Raw genomic sequence first — 7942 nt, forward strand, 5'->3', positions numbered from 1 at the left:
ATGAGCTGAGAGCCTGTTTGCCTGGTGTGCTGTGGCCTGCTGAACACCCAGTCACACCAACCAGCAGCAACAGGGCACTGGACAGACATTAAGTGGGGCTGGGAGGTCTGTAAGGAACAGTTCTGTGCCTATTGTCAACCAGCTGATCCACACCAACTGTGGTTACAGACATCAGCTGGCTTCAGCTTATGATACCCTGCAAGCACTGTTTCTTTCTGCCCTTGGCATACCTTTCAAGTCAGGTAGGAGGTAACAGTGACTTTAAAAACAACAACAGAAAAGAACAATTTGTTATACTATTCCACTGTGGCCTGGAATAACAAGAACACTGAAAACAATTCTTTTGCCAAAAAGAGAAAACATTTACTGAATGTAAAAAGCAATTGCCCTTCCATAAAATTGCGCTGTAACTGACATTTCCAAACATATGAAATGCTATCTGGGTATTTTAATGCTTACATTAAAATACTCCAGCATTTTTTAACCATACCCTGGGTAACTAAACTCCTTGTTCACAAAAACATCTGCTTAAGCTCTTGTTGAAAGTAGACCCCACCCCAAATCCTATATTTGGCTTGCCCTTGAGATAGGCACATCTTTCACTACAAAAATACTTCTTACTGAAATTAAACAATTTTTTCAGTTGGGGCTGGAGGGGGGGAAATAGACATAAAAAAGACTTAATTCCCTTGTATAAATACACATATCTGTATAAATGAGTAGATTCTGTATTTTTCTAACAACAACAAAAAAAATCCTCATGTATCAAAGTTCCTTTGAAAGCATATGAGTTTAAGGCAGACTAAAGTACGTAATTTAAGCACAGCTCTGACTCTGTAAAAATGTCAGCTTGGATTTATGGTTTCCTGGTTGATTAAATCCAAATCATACCTGTTCATTTGAGGCAGGGTGTGAGGGAGTGGAGGGAGAATTAGGCTGTTAGGTCTGCAAAAATCAATCCAGAACGTCACTCTCAAAATAGATTCCTTCAGACTAGATGGTACTAACAGCTAAAGAATTAAAACAGTATATTTCAAGTTGCTCTAAGTCATTCAGAACCATGCCAGTTATTGCTTCAAATGACTGGATGGAAACTGATGCAAGATGGATAATTGACACCACCCTGTCTTCAAAGATTATATGGGGAAAATAAAGTATAAATACGTCGGTCATATACTTTATTTCCAGAAAAAAGAAAAACTAAATATATTTTGACTGATTTCTGGAGTCTATAAACTCCATTGTTAGGGTGAGAACCAGAAACAAAACTAGTTTATTCTCTCAAATAACCTCTGAAATTATATTGGTAAAAAGTAACAAACAAAAAAAAATTCTCACTCTTGAACGTTCACTTCATATACATTACGTATATAAAGTAAAAACACATCATTTTTTAGCATCATTTTTTCCAGTTTATTAACACCTATGTATCTAAATATTTAGAAAAAAATCCTGCAATTTGTTTCTTTTGATGTACAGATTGGAAAAATATACCTGAAAAAAGAAGCACAAGTGTAGTAAAGGAACTAGTTAGAGCACCTCTTCACTGGAAATAACTTCACAGCTCATACATGCTTTGAGGAGGGAGTTAGACTAGATGACCCCTGGAGGTCCCTTCCAAACTAAATTAGTGCGTAACTTTGTATTTCAAGGATGCACACAGCAGTATTCATCATGGGACCCTAAGCAGAGTCTGCCCTGCTAGGATTATAACACATGGCACACACACTGAGCTGGGCCACATTAAGAGGAAAACTACAGAAACAACATCCTTTTCTTTCACCTTGGGAAAGGTCCCCCTTCCTTATCACTTCTAACATCACATATATGAAGTGCCCTCTGAAACTTGGAGCCAATTAATAACCATCCACATTATAATATGACTAACAGCCAGGCAGATATAATACAGGCTGCTGCCACTGCTAAGGCTGACGTAATTCCAAGGTCTGAAAATTGTATTTCTTGAAAATTAGAGAAAAGAGGGAAGGCTTCTGAAGCACTACATGGAGGCAGTCTGGGTTTCCCCATCAGTCTGTGAAACAAGCACTGCGGTCTGTTTATGCTTCACTCTGATCTCTGGGGAGATGCAGAGCAGAGAATTCAGGGACTTGAGATGTCATGTCAGGTGTCTCTAAAATACAGGGCTGTCTTTAAATACATTTCATACTGACCTACCTTTTGTTTCAAAAAACTCAGCAACCAGGTTGTGTAAAGGTCTCAAGGAACTTTTGAGACTCACTGAATGAAGAAAAGTGAGAGAACAAAGAGCTGACTCTGTAGGATTCATGGGCTTCAGTTTCATAGTAACTGTGGTAGTAGGAAGAGAGAAGATCCAGAGACAAGATGCGTATTCTGAGTTTAAAGTAGTTTTATTAGGACACGGGTGCTCAGAACAGTAAACTAGGAAAGATGAGAAGATAGAGAGGTGACAAAAACCTCTAGAAGCTGAAAATTACTCAGGCATCTATACTGGAACTAGGTCTGCTTGAAATAGTAGCCCTGAATTAAAAAGTTAATACTGATGATGAGTCTCCACTGGGAAGAACCCTGAAGAATCACAGATTAATCACATACCATCCAACCTCACCTCTCTAAGTTTTATTTAATTGCACTTCTGAAAAGAAAATTAATTTTCCCCTTCCCCAGTACGTCTCTGAAATCCTGCCCTACACTTCAGTAAAATACTTTCATGTTAGAATCAATGCAACAAAATTCCTACCTTGGATTTTTAAGAAAAAGCATGACAAAACAAAACAGAAAAACACCCTTCAAGGAGCAGAGCATAATTTGTTACTTGTAGTTCCTCTCACAAATTCTGTAACTGACATTGGGGGTCAGTTATCAAAGTGCAAGCATCTGAAGCTCTCAAACTCTTAATTATTCTTCTATGCAAACACTGAAGGCGACTGAACTTTAACTTAAGCCTCCACGATACTTCAGTGCTAAAGTACTTAAGCTTCATTAAAATGTTCATCTACTTAATCAATTTAGCCCATACATTAGCTATTAAAACTTCACCACATACTAACTGGGACCTGTGAAGAAGCTCAACTGAATTAGTTGGATGAAGCTGACAGCAGTTGGGTCCTGAGCTCCTCCTTCAAGATCCCTTTGAATATTTTATCTGTAGGCAAGGCCAGACCCTTGATTCTTTGCTCAGATACCATCAACTCACCTCCTTAAAATGTCTGGTGAGCAGGACAAAAGGTTAGTGAATAATTTGGTCAGGAAAATGGACTAACTTGCCACAGAGGTAGACAGTAGCATTCAAGGATACATCACTGCAGCTGAGGCAAGGCTCTTTGGCTCCAACAGCTACTTCATCCTTTCCTTTTGGCAGACATAAGGTATGAACAAAGTAGCCAAAATATATTTGTTGTCCTAATCTCACTACTTTCTAACAGCAACATCAAATCATCATATATAAAGCTCTTTAAAACTAGCCAACACAAACATGTCAAATATTTTCTAGAATGTAACACTTCCCTATAAACTGTTGAGGCTGACATGAGATATGCACAAGCATTTTCAAAACTTACCTCTCAATGCTGCGTTCCTCAAAAAGCAAAATCTTCCCCCTTCTATTCTGAAGGCAGACAAGGAAAGCTCTTTAACTACTTTTCATTCTGTTTTGCTACAGATCATATTTATGCAGCACAGCCCTTTTTTCCACTTCTCTCAATAAGAGGACGACATCTCAAATTCTTAGACTTATTGTCTAGCTGAAGAATTCAGCATGGGATAGTTTACAGTATACCTAGTGACATGTAACAGATTCAACACACTGAAAGGGTCTATTTCTCTCTCCTTGCTTCTACCAAACAGTGAAGTTTTTATTTTGCTTTACAGTAGTACATTTAGTTTTCTGTGTATTGTAGCTCACTGTTTGCCTTTTGCCAGCAGTGTAACTTACACTATCTGCTGATTTTTGTCAGTGATCACCAGGTGAAAGCAATGAGAATCAAACAAGTAATCTTCTGTAATTCCACTGGCTTTTGTTGGGGTTAACTGGTAGAACAAAAGGATTCAGGAATGATACACTCTGTACTCAAAACACACAGGAGGGAAAAACTAATCCAGAAAGTAAAATTGGCTGCACAATTAGGCACTCACAGTTGCAGACACCTGGATTCAATTCCATTTCCTATTCCAACCAGCCTCCTTACCTGTAAAATTGTGATAATAGTACTCTTCAACCAAAACAAAGTATGATCAGGAGGAAAAAATGTACCAATATAGTAAAAAAATTATATATAAAGGTGTGTATGCATAGATATACATACACAGAAAATACACATGCTCCACCTTGTGAACTGATTTTACAAACGAGTAAGTTTTTACTCCAAACTGCCCATCCAGTTCCAGCATATATATATATATATATATATATATATATATAATGGCTGATTCTGAATCGCTGCTGGCTATGCAGTGCTCTCTCTATTACACAAGTTTCACTGTTGCTTCAACCTTATTCCTAATTACAACATGTGCATTAGTTCTCAAACAAAAGGAGGCTTGAACCACTCCTTTTAACTTGCTCCTAGATGCAATTCTTCCAGGTCAGGGGTGAAGCAGTCTTGTTGAGTTACTTGCTCTTTAGGACTATGTTTAAGAATTAGCATAGAAATTAAGTATCCAGTGAAACAAGCATTTTTCTTTGTATTTGCATTCAGTCAGAAAAGAATTAAAAGATCTTAAAAGTGTCTATGGATGGAAAAACAAAATCATAAAGCAAAGTCAGAACTCTGTTTAGAGATCAATCAAATGATCTCTGTTGCAAAGGTCCTACATGATGTCCTCTTTGCACCACACCAGCTTGACTGTGACACTGCACAACAGACACCCATGCTGGCCCCCAGGTACCATCACCTAGCAGACCAGCTAAGGGGACTGGCTCTGTTCAGCTGGCTGCCAAGCCAGAGTATCCACAACGGAAGATACACACTTCTGCCAATTCAGGGACTTCGTTGCTCTACAACTGGAACAGAAGATGGCGTAACACTGCCTTGGACACTGGGTTCAAAGACTCTAGTTCATCAGATCTTCACAGAATTAAATACGCAGCCTTTAGGCTTGTGAAATGAGGCCTCTTGTAATATGACTGAAGAAGCACGTTAGCTATCAGTTCTAGCAGAAACACATCACGCACACAACTGTGCAATAGCTTTACTGTCAGTGGCAGAGCAGACAGCAACTTAGACAAGCGCAGCAATAGTTTTTCTCTGAAGGAACTGGAACTTGAGCACCAAACTGCACACTGGCTTTGACAAAGGGGTATCGGCTATAACTGCAGACAATCTCCTGCTGTCTTAGAGAGAAGGTAATGCTATTGGAAAGCAGCCATCCTGGAAAGAGAGGAGACAGAGGATCAAAAGCCAGAACAGAGCTCATGAGTATCTGGCAAGGGTCTCTGCTGGATCTCCCTGCTAGTTCTAATCACCTCAAGCAGATGGAAAAGAACAGAACTTTTGAAACTTATACTGGAGTTTCAGTGGACTGTGTGAAGCTTGCACTTACTGTAACTGCAAGTTGGGTGCAAAAGAGGCTTAAATAAAAGATCCAGTGTTCATAAACACATTAGGTTGCAGCAACAAAACACACATTTGTGTAAGCAGAAATGAGGCTGCCTACAATGTGGGACCCATACTTGCAGTCACCACTTTCATGTAAGCAAGTGCCAGTTTTAAACATGTAGCACATCCAACCATTCACATCTGAAAACTGCTTTCAGTTTTCCTGTCTCAGTGTTGGCATATTTTTCAGATATGGAGAGTATATGATTAGTCCACAGACTAAAGGCTGCTCTTGTTTTTTCACTCCCTCACCCATATACATACTTGTGTGTATACACACAAATACATGCAGAAAGGAGGAATAAAAGATACATGAATGTCTTCCTTTGAGAGCCACAGAGGTAACTAACAAATTCTGTAACTGATATTGTTAATGTCAGGAAACTGTTCCCTATGGTGAGATCTGCTAGACAGTGGAATAATTTCCCCAAGTGAAACCATGAAAGCTCCCCTACTTGAAATCCTTAAAGTGGACTAAAACAAGCATTAAGAAAAAACCTAGAGACCTGTCACTCACTTGTAGATGTTACTCAGTCCATCTTTACCACCTGCAATTTCCCATTTACTACAGAACAGTAATTGCTCTAATTTTGCCTTTTACATACGTAAAAGCAAACACAATCACCTTTAAAGTGATACTGCTACTAGATTGCATAGCTCCTCTTGGGCTATTGCAGAGCTTTCCCTTCTGTAAGGAACAGGTCACTCCTGTCTGCACCATCCTAAATATATGTATCTCTAATCTTAGTTTTCTCACTACCATAAACAAGCAGATAAAAGATAAGCTCAAAAATGCAGCAAGCATATTTTTGTAAGGAAATTCAATTTTTCTAGATATTTTATTATCCTTATAAACTATACCACAACCTATTTAGCCCAAGGTTTCTGGAGCTTTCCCAGATTAACTTGGAGCATACTGTACGTTAGGCGCAGGGGGAGGGGCACTGGAGGGGAACCACCATCTGAAACTCATTAATCAATTAGAATTTTTAAGGGCTTACATCAAAATGTGATCTACACTGATAAAGTAAACTTTATTCACAAGAAGCCTTTGTCCTTTACATTATGAATATACGTGTTACAAATGTGTGCAGTACTTTGAGCAGAGGATAGAGAACCTGGCACAACAGCTTACCAATACTTTCGACCTGTAAAGCCCTTGGCCTGAGGCCAGACCAAAATGAAGTTAACTGCACTTAAAAATCTGAGCTAATCATTGGAAGCCTAGACATTTTCAGGACTATGCCTAGTAGAAATAGTTTTGCCGCCTTGATAATGTCTCTTCTACCAAAGGAAGGCAAAAAGTCCTTCTCATATAGACCAAAACAAAACTTCAGGAATGTTCAATATCTACTTGCTCATAAAATTATAACTTCTGGAAACTGACCCTGATTCCTAACACAGTCCAAAAACTTTCAAGTTGACTTCTCTTTGCCTGGCTCTCACTGTAAGCTTTTCTGCTTGTCTAAGCAAAATAGCTGTTAAAAATTAGTACAGAAGAAGTTTCAACCTCCACCAACTAGAAAAGGAAACACATATTTAAACTGACATATCTCATCTTCCAAGGAGCATAAGTGTGTCTCTTGCTGGAAGCACACTATGCAGGCGGAATTACAAGCTGACTCCCAATCATCAGCTTTGCTTTTAATTATGAAGTTCCATTTCTAAATCCTGTCCTGAAATTAGTGTGAAGCTTAACTGAGAGGTGTAAAGTGGAGTTGAAGAGGTACTTTGGATAGTAAGTGTGCCAATTTAAATAAGACTGTGGGTAAAATAAATAAAGTGACCAAATAAGTTAGTAGCCTAAAGTCAGTAAGAGCTAGAAACTTGAGGGTAGTATGACGACTCCTCACCTCACCACCTCCATCTAGGTTTGGTTGTGGTTCCAACTAGGGTAGAAGGGTGTAATGCTGATCAGATGGCCTATGGTACCATGATACGAATTTAGGAATGTCAGCTAATTTCCTATTAAATCACAAACCACATCACAAAACCAACATAAAACCATTACACTTGGCTCAGCATCTAGTCCACAGTGAAGAAACCATTCATAATTTAACGTGCGGGGGAAAAATACTGGGTTTGTTCCCTTTTTAATTTCAAAGTCATGTCAGAAGTGTGCTGGAATGGCCCTGGGGAGCCTGCGCTGCGCCCCCCTGGTGCCCCAGGCGCGCCCCTCGGCCGGGAGCGCGCAGAGGCGGGCGCAGCAGGCTGCGGACAGCAATCCCCGCTCGGGAAGGCAGCAGTGCGGGGCTCCGCGCAAAGCACGAGGGAAGAAGCGCAGCCCTCAAAGTCAAACTCTGCCCTCCTGAGAGCTGACTCCAGAGCCTGAGGACGACACCAAGAACCTGGAGGGGTGGATTTGA

At 39.8% G+C, this 7942-nt stretch overlaps 1 protein-coding gene across 4 annotated transcripts in view; it reads right to left on the bottom strand.

The window, feature by feature from the left end:
• Positions 1 to 4146, bottom strand: part of GAS2 (growth arrest specific 2) — an 89090-nt gene extending 84944 nt beyond the window's left edge. Inside the window, exon 1 of one of the 4 annotated variants that reach the window (XM_026850897.1) lies at positions 4114 to 4146. The gene's annotated coding sequence lies outside the window, so the exon portion shown is untranslated. Of the gene's footprint in view, positions 1 to 2175; positions 2197 to 3539; positions 3641 to 4113 lie in introns of those variants that run through there. The other 3 variants (XM_026850894.1, XM_026850895.1, XM_026850896.1) reach the window with 3 other exon arrangements.
• Positions 4147 to 7942: the final 3796 nt, after the last annotated feature.

This window comes from Athene cunicularia (genome assembly GCF_003259725.1).
Source record: "Athene cunicularia isolate RWA chromosome 5 unlocalized genomic scaffold, athCun1 chr5_part3, whole genome shotgun sequence".
In the NCBI taxonomy this organism is placed as follows: domain Eukaryota; kingdom Metazoa; phylum Chordata; class Aves; order Strigiformes; family Strigidae; genus Athene; species Athene cunicularia.